Raw genomic sequence first — 23786 nt, forward strand, 5'->3', positions numbered from 1 at the left:
TTTGATCCCAGGATTCTGGGATCAACCTGAGCAGAAGGCAGATGTTTAACCAACTGAGCCACCCAGGCTCCCAGAATGGTACATTTAATTACATTACAATTAATGAACTACTGTTGATACATTATTATTAACTAAAGTTTATACTTTATTCAGCTTTCCTTAGTTTTTACCTAATTTTTTCTCTATTCCATAATATCATCCAGGATTCCAATATTACATTTAAAAATCATTTCTCTTTGGTTCTTCTTGGCTATAAATTAACCACTTATTTCTTTTTAACAATTATTTTCCTTTTACCTCAATTATCTTCACTTATTTTATTTGGGTAAGCTGTCTTAAATCCTTCCTCTATATATCAGAGCATTAATTAGTTATTCCATTGCTTAGAAATGGCTCTGGAAGTCCCCACTTTCCATGTTAACTGCCAAGCATTTTTTTTTAATTTCTGGAAAACTTGCAGGTAATGAGGGCAACCCTACCCAGAGACCAATAAGAATGTGTGATTAGTGAATCAAGGTTTTCTTTGGATGGCAAAAGAGAAATCATCTTTATTAGTGAATAAATGAGTTGAAACTCTTAAAACTTATTTAATTGAGGAATAATCTAGTTAAATTTTAAAAGAGGTAGACATATTTGTTGAATGTTTATAATTATACAAAGAAATAGTTAAGAACATTAACAATTAAATTGCCTTCATTAGTCTTCATCTCCCCTCTTCAGGAAGGGTAAGAATGGTTCATACCCTCTCAATTTTTCTTATTTAATCTGTTCAACAGTCACTAAACTAGGTATGAAACTGGGCTTGTATCTATTTCAGATAGAAGGGCCAGGAACTCCAATGTTGTCTATCTCCAATGCAGTAATAAAAGCTGTGGCAGCTTCTACATGAAAGATCCTAGAAAAGGCAGCATATTTTCGAATACAGAGCATAGCAGTCAGGTTGATAAGAATTCTTACAGGCCATTTTTTATGTCCTTAGTCATCAGATACCATTTAGACTGGGATACATGATGCTCTGCTTAACAAATTGGGGACTCTGAGAAATAAACTGAGGGTTCTAGAGGGGAGGGGGTGGGGAGATGGGTTAGCCTGGTGATGGGTATTAAAGAGGGCACGTACTGCATGGAGCACTGGGTGTTATACGCAAACAATGAATCATGGAACACTACATCAAAAAGTAATGATGTAATGTATGGTGATTAACATAACATAATAAGATAAAAAAATTAAAATAAAAAAATTAAAAAAACAAAAAATCTTATCCCAACCCAGAAATCCTCTTCAAAAATGTAATAAAGAAAGCACACTTATTTTTAAACAGTCATTAAACCAGAATGCAATATGCATCATAACCAATCCACTGAGATTGCAAAGACAGAAAGAAATCTCAACCTTTGGTATGGCCAGGCAGAGGTATCCTGTTACATATATGTTTCCAAGATCAAAAAAATAACTTGTCCTCAAATGAGAGGACTTGACAGCATCACTGGTCATACATCATTACATTTTAAATTTACCTTTGTACTTGAGGCGACTATCTATATTAGCTAATTGACTTTATCCAAACGAGGCTGTGGGGTAAAGAAAAAAAACTCGTATCTTTACAACAAGGAGTTTGAGAACTTGGAGCAAGGGTCCCACCAAATTTCAGCCCCTACCTTCCCATAGAAACTGGGCAATGGAGACACTACCTCCCTTGGTACTTATATTTCCAAGACATGGCTAGTTCTTGAGAAAGAAATTCCTAGATCACAATGTTCATGAAAAGGCTTATTTAGTTCCTAAAAAGATAGATTTCAAAGAGACAGAGGAAGGAACTTATATTACAGGTTTCTAAGGTAAATATTTTGATTAAAAGAGAGGAGAGGGAAATCTTAGTTTCAACAGGAGGAATTAAGCCTCATATTTTTTTATTCCTATTTGTCTTTATGCAAAACTGTGCACAAGTACAGCAACTAAGACCACCCAAAGGAAGAATAAGCCCTCACATCTGCAATGTACTTAACAGTTTCAAGTCACTTTTGTACATGGTTTCATTGATCCTCACAAGAATCCTGGGAAACCACAAGGCAGGTTTTTAAAAACCAATTTGAAAAACCAATCTGAAACCTGAGATTCAGAAAGGTCAAGTAACTTGTCCAACATCAACCAGCTACTTAAGGAAGAGCTAGGACTCCTCTCTAGCTCTCTCAACCACTAGTTATTGGTGGCTTGAAATTGGAAAATCTCAAGCTGATGACTTATTCTATACATGGATTTCTAGCAGAGCTATAGAGTTTCCAGGATTCACCTGGAGCCTGATATCTATCCTAAGAGTTGAACTTGAATAAGTATGAGCTCTGTCAATTCTGGACTGTACCAAGTAATACTCACTTAAGCATTCCCTTTTGTTTTCCTTCATGTGACTTGTAAATAAAATTATTTTTGCTTGATAGTCCCTGTGGCTAAAATGTTTAAGTTTTTTCAAACTTATTTTTACTGTGCTTTCTAAAGAATGTTGTACACTACTTACCCCAAATTGGGCCCTGTTCTGCAGTTTTTATTCAGGTAAAACTAACGGCATTTCCCCAGAGTGAGGAATGTGTAATCAATTCTATTGTTTGATTTCAATGGCTTATTACCAAGTGGGAGAATTGTTATAGCAGAGGCAATTTAGAAAATCAGGTACAATTGACTCCAGTCAATTTGCATGCTGCAGTCCCAACAGCAAGAATTTATGGCATTTTATGCCAGAGATAGTGCAGTCTCTCTGGGCAACTAATCCTCAGAGAGAACAGACGTGTGTGTGTGTGTGTGTGTGTGTGTGTGTACAAATGTGCTTGTGCACATGCCCACATGTGTTTAAACAAGAGTGCATTCAGAATTCTTGCCAATCAAAGAAGGAAAAAGTGATCTTCTGAGTGGTTTTCTGTAGTATTTTCTGAAAGATAATCACAATCAGAACAATCCCTTTACAGATTCTCATGTGGCTAGCCTTGAATGTGACATTTGGACTTCCTGTGAGTGTATGTTCTTCCGAACATGTTGGAAAGATGCCTCTCTCTAAGAGGTATGGGAATGCTCAGGAAAACTCCCTGAGCAGAAGAGCAGAAATCTGGGTTCTCATCCAAACCTAACCATTAACTTTCCTGAAGTCTTGGGTGAGTTCGCTAGTTCTTAGGCCTCTGTTTCCTGGTCCATATGAAGAGTTTGGATCAGATGTCTTCCACGGCTTTTCCAGCAATAATATATGGTATTTCCAAACCTTTCATATCCTTGGAAAGGAAAGCCTTTATCTGTAAACGCTGAGTTGAGTACGGCACAATTGTATGGCATGTCTATGGAGAGAAATGAAGATCAAGGAAGAACAGAAGGAGAGAGTACAGCTGCCCATCCTAGCATACAAGTGCATCTCCAATAGGAACGGATAAGTACATGCACAATCACTACAGATGGTGGGTGATTAGCACCGTCTTCTCAGTGAAAGATAATGCAACCTACATTTCAATAATGTGAAGTGAATCTACTGGTCTGAGAAGTCCCTTACAGAGAGGTTTCCCTCGTGTGGTTGATGGAGAGGGTAAAGGAAGGCAGGCTGGAATATAAGATGTTGACTTTTGTTATGAACCAGCTAGGTTTACAGATTTTATCTCAATCCCCTCACAGCAACACTGAGGAGTAATTAATACGTATGTCATTTGCAGGAAACTGAATTTAGAAAGGTTAAGCAACTTAGCAAGTTAAATAAAAACAACAAAACCTGGTAAGAAGCGGAGCTGGGACGCAACCCTTGGCCAAACACCCGAGGTCTTCCTAATAGCAGATTATATATGCAGGAAAGGCCACCTCCTTTCAATCGCATCTATTTTTTTTCTAATACCCATTCCACCCCCCTATTTATGCACATCTTTTCAGAGCATCAGCCAGAGGTGGAGAGTATGGCCTAGTCCCTGGGGGCATGCACGAGGTCTCCGTTTCTCTCTCTCAAAATCATCTTTACTTCATGACTGCCCATTGTGTCCATTGCAGCTTCTTCAACACAAGGCCTCACTATGTTTGTAGAATACTCTTTCTATTTTTGGGAAAGAATATCTTTAATAGTTCAGAGGCAGGCGGGTGTCAATGCTGGTAGCTGCATCAGCACAGAGACAGCAACGGCCGCATCATGAAAAGCAATTGCATTTTTGAGAAGCAGCAACTTTTTGCAATCCTCATCTCGAAAAGATCACTTTCAGAATGTGGCATTGGGTGGAAGTGGATGCAGTCATCATTTTCAGGGGTTTTGTTGGGCTGTGGCAGCTGGGAGCTCTTTTCTCATCTCCTACAACCCACAGACCCTCACACAAAACAGGAGGTAAAAATGCCATTGTTCTTAAAATAAAACTCGGCTGTGCAGCTACATATTGTAAGGGAGTTTTTACGGAAAATAAAAAAAGTTTTTTGTAAAGGAAAAATGATCACAGGATTTCAAGTAAAAACTAACCTGACATGGAAAGTAGGTATTTTTCCTTAATAAATAAAAGGGAATAAAAATTCTTATATAGGACCAATAGGCACTGTTCCCTTCGGTGACATGACCCATTTTCACCCTTCCAGTTCTATCCTCCCGGTCTTGTTCAAATACAGCTTCTTTAGGAGGCTTCTCACATTGCTTCTGGGAGACATTTTTCCCACTGAACTTCTAGTATGTTTTTTACCTGAGTACTTCTTTGGTCAGGCATTTTCTTCCTATTTGTACTCTGGTTATTTGTGCACAAATTTTGTCTCCCCTGCTCAGTCTGTAAGCTCCTTCAGGAAGGAATTCACACTTTCATTGATTTATATATTCATTAAGCAAATGTGGTTTGACAGTCAGGTGCCAAGAACCATCTAGGTTTTAAGAAGACAAATATTGGTAAGGTATGTAATAACCAGTCTCTTTTCTCAAGGATCTGACATTCAAGTATGGAAGAGAGACATATAAACATGTATGTAAATTATAATCAAGGATAAGCAGGATGCATATTGAATTCAATTTATAACCTTCTAAATATTTTAGTACCTTGTTGAATGAGTAAGTGAATGACAGTTCCACTCTTAAACAGTAGTAAAGGCCCTATAGAGAAACAAAGGATACGAATTGGTGGAGAAATGAAAAACCAATGACATATGGGTTCTTGGGAGCACTGTGACTCGTGACTCTAAGCAGTCCAAATTAAGTATTCCTGTGAGCCTAAGCCCTGAATCTTTCTTTATTGTCTCTGTTTCCTCTATGCATGACAAATTTTAAGCAATAAAGGCAATCCTAGGGATGCAGCCAGGTGGGGTACAAAAACATAGCTTTGGAGTCAAAAGAAATAGTATATACAAAAAAGATAATATTAGGCAGTCTGTGACCAGTGGCGATTGAGGATGCAGGTACTAAATGCTACAAGAAACAATAAATCTGACATTATTTAGGAGAAACTTTTATGGCATAGGCATACTTACGAGAAAATGAGAAAAAAAAGTCAAATGCATATGGAGAAAAGCCCAGGCATGAACCATGTTATCCAAAGGCAGAAAGAAAGACCATGGAAATTCTGGCATTTCTTAATTTCACGGTTGAAGATTCCTGCCTGGTAATATTCTTGCCCGGTAATATTTTGATGCTAAATAGTAAAACGCTATCTACATTGGTTTATACATTTCCTATAACATTTTCTCCTGTTGGCTGGTTCTTCCTCCTTGATATTGTTTAATTCCTTAGGCTACATGATCCTATACCATCTTTGTTTTCTTCCTATTTCCATAACTGATCAATTTATCTTTGTAGAATGTCCTCCTCCAACCTCTAAATGTCAGTATTCTCCACAGTTCCATTCTTGGCTTTGCATTTGAACTATCAAAAAAATATTATCACCTGAGATCACACTGTCACCCTTAAATTCAACATTCTGTTCTATTAAGATGGTTATCTAATTTTTATTATCAACATGACCATTTCCTCCTTAAATTCCACTTCCATTTTACCAGAGTCTTAAGTACATTTATTCCTTGATCCACACTCTTTTATCAGACTTAGTGATCCACCTGTTCTTCACATTCTTCCTTTCACCCAGACAGTAATCATCATCAGAACTCCACTGCTACTGTATCTTCCAGGGCTTAAAAACTTCTCTCCACAAAACAGATTCCCCCATCAAATTCCTCACTTCTACTGATTGTATCATCATTCTCCCTGTCTCCCCAGTTTACAATATCAGGCATATTTGATTTCTCCCTCTTTTTATCTTTATGCCTAGTCACTGGAGTTGATTATTCTGAAAGTCTTCTTTTATAATGTCTCTGGCACTAGGAACAATCTAAAAAAACTATTTTTTGAGCAAAAGTAATCAGACACAAAAAACTATTATTGCCATGCCATCTCTCCCTCATTGCCACCTGCTTCATTCAGCCCTATCTCCTCATACGTGGGTCTTTGTGTAGTTATCATTCCCTGCATCTCTAATCTCTGGCTTCTCCTAACCAGTCAGCACTTTTTGGCCTGATTATTTTCCTTAAAAATACATATTTAATAAACCCAGCCTCTTTACAATTACTCAGTAACTTGATGCTGTCCAACAGAAATACAAATCAAATCACAAATGGGAGCCATGTGTGTAATTTAAATTTTCTATTAGCCACATCATAAAATGTAAAAACAAACAGGTGAAATTAATTGTCATAATGGCATTGTTATATTTAACCCAATATATCCCAAATATGATCATTTCAACATGTAATAATTGCTAATAATAAGATATTTTACTTTGTTTCATACTACGTCTGAAATCACATGTCTCAATTCAGACTAACCACATTTGAGGTGCTCAAAAGCTGTATGTGGCTGGTGGCTACCATACTGGACAATGCAACTCTGCAGTATACCTTGTGCCTCTCATTTACATTCTTTGCCTATGCTCTCACCCTTATGTCCCTCCCTTTTTCAACATAATGAGATCTCAAGGCTCTCCCAGCTTAAGTTCTAACTCTCCTGGGTAGATTTCCCTAACCACCACAAGACTATGATCTCATCTCATGAGATGTAATAGCTATACCATGCAGCTGGCATGTCCTACGTCTGCCTTTTGTAATTAATGCAGGAGAACTGCATCATGGCCAGATTGTCAGTATCCTGAGTGCTGATACTTCTCTCCGCCCCTCATATCACTTAGCAGAGTGCCTTTCATAGAGAAGACACAGTAAATATTTGTCGATGGAGTGATGATAGTAAAGTGTTACAGTAATTTTAGTATATAAATAGACTTTATTAATCACCAGTCTTGTATTATTTACCAAGTGGCTGTGATAATATTATCACTGATTTCATTATAAGGTTAACTTTATAGGTTTCAGTGAAGATTTATTTTCTAAAATGTAACACTCTTGTTTTAGGATAAATGAAATATCAGAACTAGGATAACCTACAGTAAATGGAAAGTCAAGTAAAACTAGTATAATTTTAGCTCTGTGATTTATTTGTATATAGAGTGATGAGAATATTGATAGTTGAAAAATGGTGAGCATAATAATATTATGGAAGACATAATTTAGTGAGCTCCAACAAATATTGTCTGATTATCTTACCGGTATGGAGGAATTCTCGGAAACAAATTTAGAAGATTTAATAAAAGAATGTGTTGGAAAAAGTGATTTGATAAGGGATCTCCAACATCAGTTTTTATAGGGAGGTTTTGTGCAATCACTCCATGGACAGGTTTAAAGGCTGTGGCAAATGCTTTATCAGGGGATTGTAGATCCAATGGGGGGCTATGTATTTACATATGCAAGGAGAGCTTGATGAGATTTCACACAAAGAATTACTGATTAAAGTAATGAATCCTGGTGTAGAGGGTAAAGAAGCTGAATGTGGGTAATATTTTCTTTATCATGGGGGATTTGCTTATATTACTATCATTTCAGGTAAGATAGAAACTGCCAGTAGGCCAAATGGTGTTTAGTTTGAAGGGCATGACTCATTAACATATAACAAAAATCTTAAGGGTAAATTTGACAAAACAAATCTTAAAGAAAGTGTAAAATAAGTGAAATCTGTCCTTAGAAGGCACTCAAACTCTACCATTGCCAAATACTGTATTCTCCCTTCAGGCCTATTTACGCCCACTTATTACCCACACCACCTCCATTTTATGTGATAGGATTTTTCAGATGTACTCTGATTTTACTGAGAGACTTTGAATCTTAAAGATTTCAAGATACAAATACATGGTATAAAGATCGTCATTAGGGAAACTAATCTGGTTGAAAGCCCCACATCAACTCTTAATATTATACTATAATCTTCCTGCAAAATAAAACTGATGCTAAAGTCCAAAACTCATAATATTTACAAGAATAGTTTAGAAAAAAAATTGCTTCCTAAACTCAATCAGTATTTTTTGAAACTCCTAGATGACTACAAATAAAATTACAGTATTTGTACCATGCATATGCATCTGTAAGGATTTGTTGTTCATATAACAGCTATTGTCAAATAGATAAAACCTAAGTTGCAAAAGCATGAGTTGTATATATATTTATTCTTCTCATAACTAAGGTTGTTTGTTTATTTATAAGTTTTATTTTATTTAAATTCAATTAATTAACATATAGTGTATTATTAGTGATCTGAGGGGTTATTGTTTCTTTAAATGCAGGCAAAAAGTGCTATATGGGGGGCAGGGGAAAACAAATTACATCCTGGTTGACAGTTACATTTTGTCAATCCGTCTGGAATAGCGGAGGGTGTGAGTAGTAAATGGGTTGGACAAGATTCATGATATATGCCAGAAGCTATGCAGGAAAGCTGAGGTACAACCTGAAATAGCGTTGGGAAGAACACAGCAGGTGCCAAAGCCAACGATAGAGAGTGGATTATCCAGTCAAGGGGATAAGCCATAAATGAGAAAAAGAAATGGATGCTCAAGCAGACGAGGCTTAAACCAGCAAAAGACATAGTTTAGGAGATAAGTACTAGAGAGGGACAGTCCTTCCAAGAATGTCAGTTGAAGCTTTTGTTTGTTTGTTTGTTTTGTTTTGTTTTGTTTTTTGGCGGATAGGGCTAACATATATGAGTAGTAAGAGAGACGCATTTAAAGAAAAGGGATGTGGGGCATGAGATAAGTAGAAAGTGGGAAAGCTATAAAGATGTCTGTTAATTATAGCTGTTATTAAAATAAAGCAGTTGAGAATGTTAGAAATCTAATTTCTAAATAAATCTATTGAGTCTTGTAAATGCTTCTTCAGCACTGAAATCAATGCAGAAAACTGGCACACACCTTAAGAAAAGAAATACAAACAAACAAAAATCAAGAGCAATAATCAACTTTCAGTTTAGGAGGTGAAAAATCATCATTACTACAGGCAGCAACAAAACATAGAGAAAATAAAACTGAACAGAGTCTGAACGGGAAACCAGACTCAGTAGCTGGTTTGCAAGATAATATTTAGGCCAAAAACAAAAACAAAAGACACAGTTTCCTAAGCTATTGAATTAATAATGAACTTGACCTTTATTGCTTCCTATTCTTCCTCCTTCTCATTCTCCTCCTTCTCCTCCTCCTTCTTCTTCTTCATTGTCATCATCATCATCATAGCTCCCTCTTACCTTACTGCAGCCAACCCCTTGTCATGACTACAAAGTCTTCTGTAATCTATGATCTGGCCTACGCCTCCCCTCCCACTGCTGTAATACCAGGCTTTTTCTGGCTCACTATGCTGTAACCACACTGGGCACATTTGTGTTCTTCAAACACTAAGGTTTGTTCCTATGTCAGAGTCTTTGCACACATATGTCCTTTCTAGAGGTCCTCACCCCTTTCTCTTTCCATGGCTGTTCCTTCTGTTATTCATGTCTCAGCACAAATTATCATCTTTCAACAAGATTTTCCTGACTACTCTATTCAGCATTACCCAACACTTCCTATACAGTAGTTTGTTTTATTTTCTTCATGGCATTTAATTCTATTTGAAGTCAATTCATCTGCTTGTCGTCCATCTGTCTATCTACAATGGTTGTTTATTACCTATGTTACCTACTAGCATATAATCTGTATCAGAGCAGAAACCTTGACTTTTTCTTTTCCAAACTGTAATTCCTAGTGTCTACAACTCAAGGTAGATGTTCAAACATATGTGTTAAATAAATCAATGAACAAGTTAAGTATTAAGTGATGAATTCCATTGTATTTTTGAAACTCAGAACAGCCATGAAAGATAAGTATCATTTCCTTTGTTATATCTATTTTACTGAAAAGGAGACTGACTACTCTGTGAACTTAATTGACTTGCCAAGATCATGTCGCCAGTAAATATGTCTACAAAACTATTTTTTGCCCCCTACAATATCCTCCTTACCTACCCCTTATGAGGGTCACATAGGATAGTGAACGATTTTAAAACACTATAGTAATGTGAAATATTTTACTTCAGCTCTCATAGATATGACATACTTATTTGCTAATCACTAATGAACATCAGCTGATTTATAATCTTGCAGCTGCATAAATTCCTAATTTTCTTCTTTTTATCATGAAATAAAAATGCCTCATCAGAGTCTAGGGAAGTATACCTAGGAGTACACACCTGAATTCCCTTGAGATTACATTGAGCTTAGCTGCTGATCTCAAAGGTGTCGCCTTCCTTATAATGATGTCAACACCTACCTCAAAGAAGCCACATTCTATGTAATGACATCAAAACCAGGACAAAGCATCAGACGCCGTGGGTGAGTAAAGAAAACCTTACACAAAGATAATATTGAAGGCTGGCTTTTGTCTTAACCTTCACTACACCAGTAAGTCCTCCCACTTGGGTAACATGTCAAGAAAAATTTAGTTTAATTCAGTTTCAAGAGAAAATAAAACATAACCAACATAATAACAAATAAAAATGTATTGATGTAAACAATCTAAAAATTTATGCAAGGGACTAAACAACAATAAAATAAATTCAACTTTGATTCAAATTTGAATGAAAATGGGGTAATAAAAAATGAAGCATAAAACTGAACTTACTTAAATTCATTCACCTACTTATAATCGCTTTTGTATCTCAGTAACTGAAGAAAGCTGTAACTTTCTCTTGGGTTTTAGGATGAATCTTGCATATGTTAATCCCGGAAACATTAAAGTCATCATTAGTTTTCTTAATCAAATTTCTATGTTTTTAGTTAATACTTTAATATATAAGAAGTTAATTTAAGTGATTATACCAGAGACAATGCTCTAATAGATAACAATGAATTATAATCAGCATTTCAGAAACTAATAAATACAAATAAAAGATATGAAATTTTTTTCAACTCATCTGGTAACCAAAGAAATATATTAAAACAATAAATGACGCAATTTATATATCAAATTGGCAAAAACATAAAATTCAAATATGACAGTATCTATTACTAACTTCACTATGAAGAAGGAGGTATTCTCATACCTTGCTGGTAGGAGTATTATATGTTATAACTTTTTGGAGTGCAATTTGGCAATAGGTATTATAAAATTTATAATTTGATATGCAGGCTTGACTGAGTCCAGCATTCATCCTAAGGAAATAATCATGATTAATGCAAATATATAGCCTTGAGGATGTTTATCACAGGGCTGCTTATACAAGAAAAAAGAACCGACAACAGTCTTTTCGATGGGTTTATCAAATTGTGTTTCATCTATAAAATTAAAATTTAAAATAGCTATGCAGTACTTAAAAATGTTGCAGAAAAACAACTCATATTATTAAAAATATTCATGGGAAAGTAAGTAAAAAATAGGAGCAACAAGATGCCATTACTGAACTTATAAAATCTATATTTGTACATAAAAAACAAACTAGTGGTTATATACCAAAAAGTCAATAGCAGTTGTCTCTTGGTGATAGAATTATGAATGATTTTTGTTTTCTGTTTCTTCATCAAGTCTCAACAGTGAATATTGAATTATTTTTTAAATACTAAAATAAGTATTATTTTTATAAAAATAAATTAAAGACTAAGTAGTTATTAAATTATGATTAATGATTTAATCTTGAACAAAGGTGAGATAATGAGAAATTGGGCAATATCACACAGCATCAAGAAAAGAATAAAAAATAAATTAGAAAATTAGAAATGTAACTAAGTATAAAGAGAGGGCTGGGAGAGATGGGAGGACCATATTTCAGAAGTATGTTTCAGTCCAAGCAATGCACTGTGAGCAAGTAGTAGAATTTTCATTTTTACTATGTAGGTCAAAAATTCACAGTCAGCAGTGTACAAGATTTTTTTAAATGTGTGTTTCTTTCATTTACTTTCATTAATATCTCAAGAGTTGGTGTTATTTCTTTATAGGTCTTATTAATGACTTGGATAATTCTAAATTAAATTAAATATAGTACACAAATCAAATCCACTGAATATTTCTTATGTGTAATATCAGGTGCCACCGTTAGCCATAATGTCTCCTTATTATTATTGTAGTGGTTTTATTTCTGCAGTCTATAGTACCATGCACTGTGGAAGGCATTTTTGTGTACTTTGTAGCACTTATTCTCACCAAAACCCTTGAAAATATTGTATTATTTTCATTTTACAGATGAAGAAACAAAAATCTAGCAAGTTTACATGACTCCCCAACATCCCAGCAATGCTCAAAACAAATGGAAACTAACAAAACCAGGTCTATAATGAATCATTCTTAAACTGAACATGACTTTGAAGAACACCATTCCATACCAATCCATGAAATTCCTATGTTTTATTTTCCTTTTATAATAATAAACTGTGATTCCAAAGTTATTCACTCTATTTCTATGATTGATTTCTAAGAGTGTGTAAGAGCTGCTGATTACAGAACATCACAGTATGGAATTTCCAGCTACTTTCTGCAAATTATATCACAGTTTTTTCCACATTCCAAGCACATGTTGCAAAGAATAAATGTTCAAGTTCTGCAAATTATTTTGATTTCTTTTCAAGAAATTTAGCAAAGCACTATTCTTCACTTCCAATTTGATTTAGAAAGTATATATGTAACAAAAGATATATAAAGGTTATTTAAAAGATGTACTTTAGGTGAGATGATTATAAACATCTATAACATCCAAGAGCCTTTGAGGTTAATTTCTGAGGGTTACAGAAGGGAGGGAGTGAGGAGATGGGGTAATCAGGTGATGGGTATTAAGGAGGGCACATGTTGTGATGAGCACTGGGTGTTATATGCAACTAATGAATCATTGAACACTACATCAAAAACTAATGATGTACTATATGTTGGCTAACTGAACATAATAAAAATAAATAATTAAATAAAAATAAAGACACACACACAAAGATTAAACTGGAGGTAGATTAGATTAATTTACTAAAATATTTAATTTTTGTTTTCTATATAACAAAACATACTTTTATATTTTTTTATATTTTTAAATATAAAAACAGAAAGAAGCCTCAAATAAGCATGAAAAACATAAAAATTATCCCCTGACTTATTGAGTTCCTTTTTACCCTTGCTCTGGTTATTTGGAGGAGGGAGGAAGGAAATAAGAATCAAGTAGATAAGTCACCTAGCACGCAGACTCTGGGTTCCTTTATCTATTCCTATTCAGTGGCATTTGCCTCCGTTCCATGGGAGTCATCTACTCATTCACAGGCTTGCAAATGCTCAAAATTATTTGTGTAGCTCAAACTTCTCCTCTGAGTTCTAGAAACCTTTACCCAACTTAAAATTCTCATTTGGTTGTCTCATAGACATTTCACAAATAATATGTCTAAAATGGACCTCTTCTATCAAATTGAATGTATTTCCAATCTTCACTATCTCAGGAAATGGCAGCACCATACATCTAGTAGCTAAAGCTACAAACCTGGCCATCATCCTTCATTACTTACTCTGCCCTACCTCACATCAGTAAGACTTTCCTTTGCACCTATTAACTCCATCATCAATCATCCAGCCATCTTTTTCCTCTCCTGCCAGTATGATAGTCCAAACTTCCTTAGAGAATTTCATTTCCATTTCCAACCATCCTCTCCCCAACCTGGTCATCACACAGCAGTCATATAATCTTTTAAAGCAAAACTGAAACAATAACAACCTCCATTAATTTTTCCAAAGGGTTAACAATACATTCATGTCCTAAATTAAATATGTATTTTACATGCTTCCATTTATTTCTTTAGAGCTTTAGTAAGGTAGAGTTAACACATAATATACTGTACATGCTAAGGCATACAATTTGATGAGTTTTGACATATATATATGCCTAAAAAGCTATCACAACAATCAAGATAACAAATATATCCATCAACCCCAAAAGTTTATTTATGGCCCTTATTTATGCCTTCTTCCCCCCTTCCTTGCCCACATCTACAGATAATCATTGATCTTATATTACTCAAGATCAATTTGCATTTTCTAGTAATTTACAGAAATGCATTAATATTTCCACTTGCCTAGGCTTCTCATATGGAGTCCTAATTGATTGCTCCAATTTTACTCTTGCAAAATGAAAAACAAACAAAGAAAAACAACAAAAAAAATAGGTTTACAGGTTTGATGAAAGTCATTGGAAAAATGCCAGCATGGTTGTCTAGTTTTGAGAATGGCTTATGAAACTTCTGAAACCCTATCAAACTTTTATGGACTTGTATCTTTTTCAAACCCAATTTAAAATGTATATATACTACTATAATTGTCCACATTTTAATTAAAATTTTAATTAGCCTTTTCCTCAGCCCAGTTGTAAGATATAGATTTTTCTTTCTTTTTTCACATTATGATCATACTTCGGAAGATTCTGTATTCTAGAGACCCTGTGATGTTAGTTAAAGCAACTGAATGGGCTTTGTGTATATTTGCCAAATAACTAAATCTTAACAAAATTTTACAGTGCAAGGAGTATTTCATTTTGAAAGAATTTTTCACAGATTTATGAATGAAGGAGGGGAAATCGGAGGGAGAGACAAACCATGAGAGACTATGGACTCTGAAAAACAAACTGAGGGTTCTAGAGGGGAGGGGGGGTGGGAGGATGGGTTAGCCTGGTGATGGGGATTAAAGAGGGTACGTACTGCCTGGAGCACTGGATGTTATACACAAGCAATGAATCATGGAACACTACATCAAAAACTAATGATGTAATGTATGGTGATTAACATAACATAATAAAAAAAAAAGAATCTTTCACTGATTTTTCCAACAGAAATTTGTTTTTTTATTTAATAACATTTGATGCTTATGAATATTATTCATATAAAATTGTGATTACAAAGCATATTGAATTAATATTCTAAGGTTATCATTTATCTTTCCAGAACAATCATAGCATGTTTTGCTTCTTTCTTAAAAAGGAATATTTTCAATTGCTCTTTACAACAATGAATATGAAAGTAATGCCAAAATATAACTAATCTCAGGTTTTTTTGGAATTTGATATTTTTTACTACCTACATAATATAAACATGCATCACCTAGGTGAACAGTTTTTAATAGCATCATTTTCACAACATTTTAATTATTGTCACATTTCTTCTTTGTTTAGGGAGACGTCTGGTAAATAGCCGTGGGATCTAAACAAGTAAGACTTAAAGCATGCTGTTTTTTTGTTTTTGTTTTTGTTTTGCCTGACTTTCAAATTGTTTGTTTGATTTATTACTTAATAGTATTTCTTTATTACTTGGGGTTGTAGCTTTTTAGAAAAGTGTGATCAATTTTATTATGGAGTATAAGGAATAAAAGTAAACTTTTAACACTTTGAGATTATCTGGAAACTTAAAAAAACCCACCTGAATTTTCTGTATATGGTAGGCAGACATAAAGACATTACAAATGGGGCAAAATTTCAAGCCCAAACATGGGCATGTTTTTATAAGAGTGAATATGAATCCATACAGTGAATTTTTCCAAGGTAATTTTTTTTTACAAAATATATGTTGCTATACTTGTCTTATTCTTACCACTTGCTTGTCAATAGAATAGGTCAATGAGTGGTTGATTTGATTTCCCAAACCACCTCATGTAGAACCATGACTCAGTACCATATAGTTTGGGTAATGTGAGATCCACACCCAACATTGGAATGAGATGTGTTGGGATGTTGAGGGGAAGAGGTTTCAGTTAACAATGTTAATAATGGAGTAGGAAGGAGAAGAGGTGGAAGGATGGTCAAAAGGAAAGCAAATGAGCAAAGGGAGAATTACACATAATAAGAAGGAAGAAAGTAGATCACCAAAAGAATAAAGAGTAAAAAAAAACAAAAAACAGATGACATACATTCCATGCTTCATTTGTCTCTATTTGGAAGAACGGAATTTGAGATAGAAGAACTTAAGAATAGAGAGCAGATATTGGAACAAATTAAGAGTAGAGAGTAGATATTGGAGAGACAAGATATGCCATAGGTTGTGCCTGAGAAAAAGGGAAACAGAGAAGAGTAAATGGTAAAAGATAGGGGAAGAAAGTTTCATTTTAAATGTTCCCTACTTATTTGACAATTTAGTTTCTTGAAGCTAGAACTTAAATGGTTTTAAAAATATAAGCATTGAATATTTTTATCTGTCTTATTGAAGAAAAAAATTCTAGATATTGTATAATTATGGGATGTTTCTAAGAATTCTGCTTTATGCTCAGTTTAAGCCATGCTTAAATGAAAATGTTTCTTGATTTGTTTCAAGTTTTCTTATGAGTATTCTAAACTTGCTCTACTCTTGAAATCCCTTGACTTCTGAAAAAAGGAAAATCATACATTTGGAGAGGTGAAATAAGTTATTAAAATGTATTTCTAATTTACAGAAAAAATATGTTAAATAATTCAAATTTACAGTCAGAACAGTTCAAATTAGTCCTGCATTCAGGGACACAAAGCCTAGATTTACCCTATAGTTATCCTGTAATTGCTATTTGCAGGCAACGGGAAGGTTACTAGTGGTACTGATCTCAATCATAATGTACAGATTTACCAGAGAACCTTGTAGAATTGACAATTTTTTTGTCCCATGGCATAAATCATAAAGATTCAACAAGATAATATCCTTTGTATTGGCATAATGATATAAATAAGTAAAAATTCCTTTTTAGCAGTACTTGGGAAGTGTGCTTTAGTTTATGGTTGTTGTTGTTCGTTGGTTTTTCAGTGGCTATAATGTGTTAATCATTGATCAACACAATATAAGGTTTCTTCTTAACAGTTGAAGTATCTTGGGGAAAAGATTTTGCTTATTTATGATCCATTATGTATAAAGTTATCACTAGCAGAGTTCAATGATGGTACAGTAGAAAGTTCCCATTGATTCTGACTCCAAAATACTGGGCAAAATCCCAACGTCACCATGAAGATCCACTTAATCAATCTGGGCCTCAATGTTTTCATGTTCAAACAAGGATAATACAACCTACTCAGGGATTACTATCACATTTGAACAGGTCATCAATCTGAAAGTATTTGGAATGTAGTCAACATTAGTGGGTGAGGCATGGGTTTGAGCACCCTGGAAGTTCCTGTCCAAAAGCCCATGAGCCACACAAATAACTTTGCAACATTGTTACAAATGTTTGTACTTGTAATTCAACTTTATCATTACAAAGGCTACTTGGGGGGGGGTGGTAAATCAATCTATCATTTAAAAAGCTGTAGTCATCATCTTCATGGCTCTACATCTGGAGTACAGGAAAAGTTTTTCAGTCTCATAAAAATCTCTACCTGCTGTGTGGTGCCTTACATTCCTCTCTTGGAATAAAACTAGGACCTCTCCTCTATTTTTGTAGCACTAGGCTAGGTGGTTTATATACATTTCCTCAGATAATTCTCAAATCAATCATGTAAAGAATATATGATTGCCCCCCTTTGCAGATGACTCTCAGAAAAGCTGAATAATGTGACTGAGTTCAGCTAGACAGAAAAGGGACAGAGTTGCAATTAGGATCCAGAACTCTTTTTTTTTTTCTCTCTTTTTTTTAATTATTATTATGTTATGTTAATCACCATACATTACATCATTAATTTTTTATGTAGTGGTCCATGATTCATTGTTTGCCTATAACACCCAGTGCTCCATGCAGAACGTGCCCTCTTTAATACACATCACCAGGCTAACCCATCCTCCCACCCCCTTCCCCTCTAGAACCCTCAGTTTGTTTTTCAGAGTCCATAGTCTCTCATGGCTCATCTCCCCCTCCGATCTCCCCCCCTTCATTCTTCCCCCCTGCTATCTTCTTCTTTCTTTTTTTTTTTTTTAACATATAATGTATTATTTGTTTCAGAGGTACAGATCTGTGATTCAACAGTCTTGCACAATTCACAGCGCTCACCATAGCACATACCCTCCCCAATGTCTATCACCCAGCCACCCCATCCCTCCCACCCCCCACCACTCCAGCAACCCTCAGTTTGTTTCCTGAGATTAAGAATTCCTCATATCAGTGAGGTCATATGATACATGGTTTTCTCTGATTGACTTATTTCACTCAGCATAACACTCTCCAGTTCTATCCACGTCGTTGCAAATGGCAAGATTTCACTCCTTTTGATGGCTGCATAATATTCCATTGTGTATATATACCACATCTTTTTTGTTTGTTTGTTTGTTTGTTTGTTTGTTTGTTTGGGTTTTTATTGTTATGTTAATCACCATACATTACATCATTAGTTTTAGATGTAGTGTTCCATGATTCATTGTTTGTGCATAACACCCAGTGCTCCATGCAGAACGTGCCCTCTTTAATACCCATCACCAGGCTAACCCATCCTCCCACCCCCCTCCCCTCTAGAACCCTCAGTTTGTTTGTCAGAGTCCATAGTCTCTCATGGTTCATCCCCCCCTCCGATTTGCCCCCCTTCATTCTTGCCCTCCTGCTCTCTTCTTCTTTTTTTTTTCTTAACATATATTGCATTATTTGTTTCAGATATATACCACATCTTCTTTATCCATTCATTTGTTGATGGACATGTTGGCTCTTTCCACAGTTTGGCTATTGTGGACATTGCTGCTATAAACATCGGAGTGCACGTACCCTTTCGTGGCATCCAGAACTCTTTACACAGCTCATGTACATTGTGAAACGCCCCTGCCTTTCTTAGTGAAATACAGTATTTTCAATACAAATATTGGTGGAAGCATTATCACATGATTTTATCAATATTGGTGTAGAGAAAATGCTTACTGGAAAAGAGGAGGGAGAGCAAAAGTGATTGCTAGGTCCCAAGGATGGGGAGGACTGCTAGAAGGGTAAGTAGTCTCACCAACTCAGTGTTGTGTCTTCAATAAGTTCTGTGGGAAGGCATTAGTGATAATTTAAAAAAAAAAAAATCTTCAATTCTTTCCTACTTGGCCAGTTGACAACAAATTCCACAAGTCCTCCTGCATGTGCCTTTAAGATCCAATTCATCAGTATTCTTATGATAGTTTAGCAGAGAGAAGTCCCAGGTCCTATATTTCTTTCTTCTTATTGGCATTCCTCTCCTCATTAACAAAACTCAACGATCCTCTTTTCTGTATGCCCCTGCTTTCCTGCTGATGGTATGAAATTTGTGGTTCATTTGAGTTGGTCTAAGTATACTTACTGAAGTCAGAGAAGAGGATAATTTTTATATACAAATGCATTCTGAATAGTCCCTTTGAGACACCAGCCTCTTGAACCTCTTTAGGAGAAAAAATAAAAATGAGGCTCTTATGTGATTTGTTAATAGTTTAATTGAAAAAAAAAACATTTGTTTCTAACTGACTTCACTAAAATAAACCTGTTTTATCTTTTTTTAAGATAAATTGTCCTAAATAATTATACTATTGAGCAAAATTAAGAAATAATTCTCTTTCTATTCCTTCATATACACACATACACTCACATGCACAGACATCCTGATAGACACAATTACATGTGCACAGAGACTATAAAATGCAGGCACATGGAGACTATAGCAAGATCATTCCCTCCTTTCAATGAAATATATAATATTATGTATATTTTTTAGAATACTTTGAAAAAGTGATCTTGGAGAAAAGTTAAAATGATTGAGCCTTAAATGTATTACACCATTTTTAAAACTTTAATAATCCAAGCCTATGTAAATACTCTGTTTTAAGTTATCATCGTTGTGCTTCATAAACAAGAGGCTGGCTGTGTTTAGAAATACACTCTCATTGTACTGATATCACAGTACAGATTTCTCTTTCCTCAGATTGTCTCCAGTGTAAACATGCTGCTTGATAAAGATGACCATAAAGCTAACTTGATTGCTAGGCAGCTGCATTGTTATTACCATAGATAAACACACTTATCTCCTCTTTGGAGTATTCCTGGTAAGGAATTTCTGGACAAGTATAATGTTTTCTTTTGGGTTGATTATGATCTTATTTATTTTAGGTAATCACATAGGTATCCTGTATGCTTTTGTAAGACTGGATTTAATACAGAGAAAAGTTCAGAGGGAAACGGTGAGCTATTAAATGGTGTTTTTCAGGACATGATTAGAAGCAGGAATGTTATTATTGGAGTCTTATACAAAAGGAGGAATCAAAATTGCACAACATAAGCGCGTTTCCATCTAGATTGTGAGACCTAAGTGTTATCTTGGGATCATGAGGGAGTTTTATTTACAATATCAACTTTGCTTATGAAACTCAAATAAATGCCTCCAGGAAGAAATGAGGTAATAGTAATGGACCAAACAGTTGTTTATTTTGCATGGCTACCTCTTTATTTTGAAAGAGAGTTATTGTTCCCCTGTGAATCTTATATAAAGCTTACAATTTACTTGCTATAGAAAAATATTCATTATCCGCAACAAAACTACTGATTATGAGGATCCGCAGGCTTCAGGAGGGCAAAAGGGCAGCAGCAGAGTTCCGGGTGACAAAGCACTGAGTGTGCAGTCTCTGTGAGGCTGGTTAAACTGGAAGATGCACCTGACAAGGATCATGTTACCTACGAGCTCTGGCTCGCACCTTGACACTTCCAGATAACTAAAGTGCCTTGAGAGTCTTTTCGTGATGGGAAGGAAGGGTTGATTTAGTGGGACCCCAGCAACGGAACTAATGCTGACAATGGCACCTTCACCGCACTGTGAAAAAACACAACGGACACCTCCCAGGCCTGATACAGCCAACGACTCCCTGAATGGTGATGTCACTCTGAGTATCTGGCTCAGGGTAGAATGGGTCCTGCCTACAGTACCCATACATACAATACTACTAATACTTGGATAATCTCTTAGAACCACATATTTACATCTGGGAAAAAAAATCAGTATCCAAAGGAACGATTTTAGGATAGCAAATTAACTGGCCTCCCGTACCCTCTACAATGCAGCAGGGAAAGGAAGAAAAGGAGGCTTGTTGCTTGTGCCCTTTGGGGCAGTAAAAAACTCATTATTCATTTGACATGGATGGTGAGCAAACATAGAAGTGAGTAAAGATCCTTCCATATTTGAAGACTATTATTAGTTCTGTCTTGTGAGTGATCGCTTCTTTGCTATCATCAGTGATCAATGATAGAACACAGCAATGATGGTGCAGCACTATGGGTTACTCCCACAGCACGTTTATTTCCCCATCACCTTGAGAGTGGTTTCCAAGATTAATTCTCGTGTCAGTGCCCCTTTATATTAATTATTGGCTGCAGAAGCTCTTTATCATATATCAGGGTTTAGCCACTCTTTTGTTACTTTGATGTGAAGTCCCTAAAGCCTCAGAAATTGAAAACATGTAAGCAAACAAACAAAAGAACTGGCAAGAGTTTTCAAACACCATTGTGTATATCTTTTGAAAATGAGTATCTGTATTATCTGCATCCCTCTCTTTAATTCCCTTTATTTTGCCCCTGTTAGTATGATTTGTTTTGTTCACATATTTCATTCAAGAAATTCAGACACTCAAAAAACTTTGCTGAAAACTTCATCTAAGACAATGAGCAACTCTCTGATGGAATTTGACATAAATGTTTGGCAGTGTAGGCTAGTGGTTAGTGAATGCAAAAACAAAGCAAGTGCTCACTCCAGCAACATAGATACTAAAATTGGGACTGCTCAGAGAAGCTTAGTAAGGCCCCTGAGCAAAGGCAAGTCACCGATTTTCTATTAGCATTGCTGAGTTTTGTGAAATTGTGTAAAGTTTACTCTCCTGCCTGATGTTACAGGATGAAATGGCAAGGATATACATCCTCACATAGTAGATAATAGTGATCCCTTATCCTAGATGTCAGAATGGCAAAAATACACTCATGTGGAATCAGACTTTGACTGAAGGAGCTGAATAAAAATTCCAATACTGTTGGATAAATCTGCTTTGTTCTTATATCCACTTAAAGTAGAGTTGTCATTTAACATTGTAAATAGTTGCCCTCTATCTATGCATGAGAGAAAATCTTACATGTTTGTTGGTTTTTTTAGCCACATATATTAAAATCATCAGCATAACTTCCTTGAGTGCATGGATTTATCTCTCTTGTAGTCTTCTCGAATAGAGTAAATAATTCTTGGCTCATAGTATTTAGCCAACGCTTATTAACCAAGTGTGTGTTGGGCGAGTATATTAGTTTCCTCTGCTGTGTAACAAATTACCACAAACTCAGTGGCTTAATACAGTGTATATCCATTCTCTCACAGTTTCTGTGGGTAGGGACAGGCACTGCTTATCTGGGTCCTTGAAAGGATGTAGTCAATACATCAGACAGGCCTAGTTCTCATCTGAAGATGCTACCAGTGATGGATCCACTTCCCAGTTAGTTCGCTTAGGTTGTTGGTAGAATTCATTTCCTTGTGATCGTAAGAGCAAGGGCTCCAACTTCTTGCTGCCTGTTGGCTAGAGGCTCCTCTGAGCTCCCAGAGGCTGCCTCAAGTTCCTTGCCTCATGTCTCTCTCCACAGGACCCCTCACAGCATGGCACTTTGCTTCTTTAAAACTCTAGCACCACTCTGATAGCAAGATGGAATATTATACAATGCATCATAATTGGGAAGTGGACTCCTATCACCTTTGCCAAATTATATTGGTTGGAAGCATATCATAGGTCCTGTCCATACCAAAGGGAAGGGACCCTGGGGACCACCTTAGACTCTGACAGCAGCTATCATCATAAGAACCAGTATCAGCCCTGAAATCCCAATTTTGAATTGGAATTTAAAATAATGTTACAGGGAAAAAAAATGTTAGTTTGGTCTTACTGAAGAAAATGTAAAATAGCTGTTACATAGCTGTAGGGTATAGAGTTGTCACGACACTAGATTTATGAAAGCACCATACCCAACAGCATTTCCCATTTTAAGAGGCTGGATCTTCAGGAAATAGGAATGTATTCTTAGCTACTTCGACAATGAATAACATGTGAACCTCTTTCCTTGGTGAGTGCATTCTGAGTTTCAGGACTCTGAATAACACAGTTTGTGCTTAATGTACACCTCACTTGTCTACTATTGTTTGGCCTGTAACAACCACAGAGGTGATTATATACTAAGTAATTATACGCTGTAGTTAATACGCATTTTACCATCTATTTATCCATAGGTCTGTTTTCTCACATAAGCACTTAATTCTATAATATTTAAATCAAAACTCCAGGCTTACTAGTCTTCCAGGATGTGACAACAATGGATGAATTATAAGCTGTTCCCCCAAGGAACAGTGAATTGGGACATGTGGGACCATGTAATACTGGAGTAGCTACATCTGGTGCTCCCTGAAAAATTCCACAACTTCCTATCTTCCTGTAGTTCAAAAACAGATACTATTTCTGAGTGCCCCTGCAGACCCTAAGTGCCACTTTCTACTTAGGAAAAGCAGTCTCTAAGGTAACCAGGATATACACTCCATAGCAATTTATAACTAGGGCAATCTAAGATATG

The 23786-nt window shown here is 35.6% G+C and overlaps 1 protein-coding gene across 49 annotated transcripts in view; it reads left to right on the plus strand.

Annotated features, from left to right (window-relative positions):
- The window catches only part of PTPRD (protein tyrosine phosphatase receptor type D), a 2332398-nt gene that overhangs the window by 1651410 nt on the left and 657202 nt on the right, over nt 1–23786 (plus strand). For all 49 annotated transcript variants that reach the window (XM_032392357.1, XM_032392358.1, XM_032392356.1 and 46 more), the window contains one exon: nt 15496–15531. The gene's annotated coding sequence lies outside the window, so the exon portion shown is untranslated. The remainder of the gene's footprint in view (nt 1–15495; nt 15532–23786) is intronic.

The sequence above is a fragment of the Phoca vitulina genome, unplaced genomic scaffold (assembly GCF_004348235.1).
Source record: "Phoca vitulina isolate PV1807 unplaced genomic scaffold, GSC_HSeal_1.0 scaffold67, whole genome shotgun sequence".
Taxonomy (NCBI): domain Eukaryota; kingdom Metazoa; phylum Chordata; class Mammalia; order Carnivora; family Phocidae; genus Phoca; species Phoca vitulina.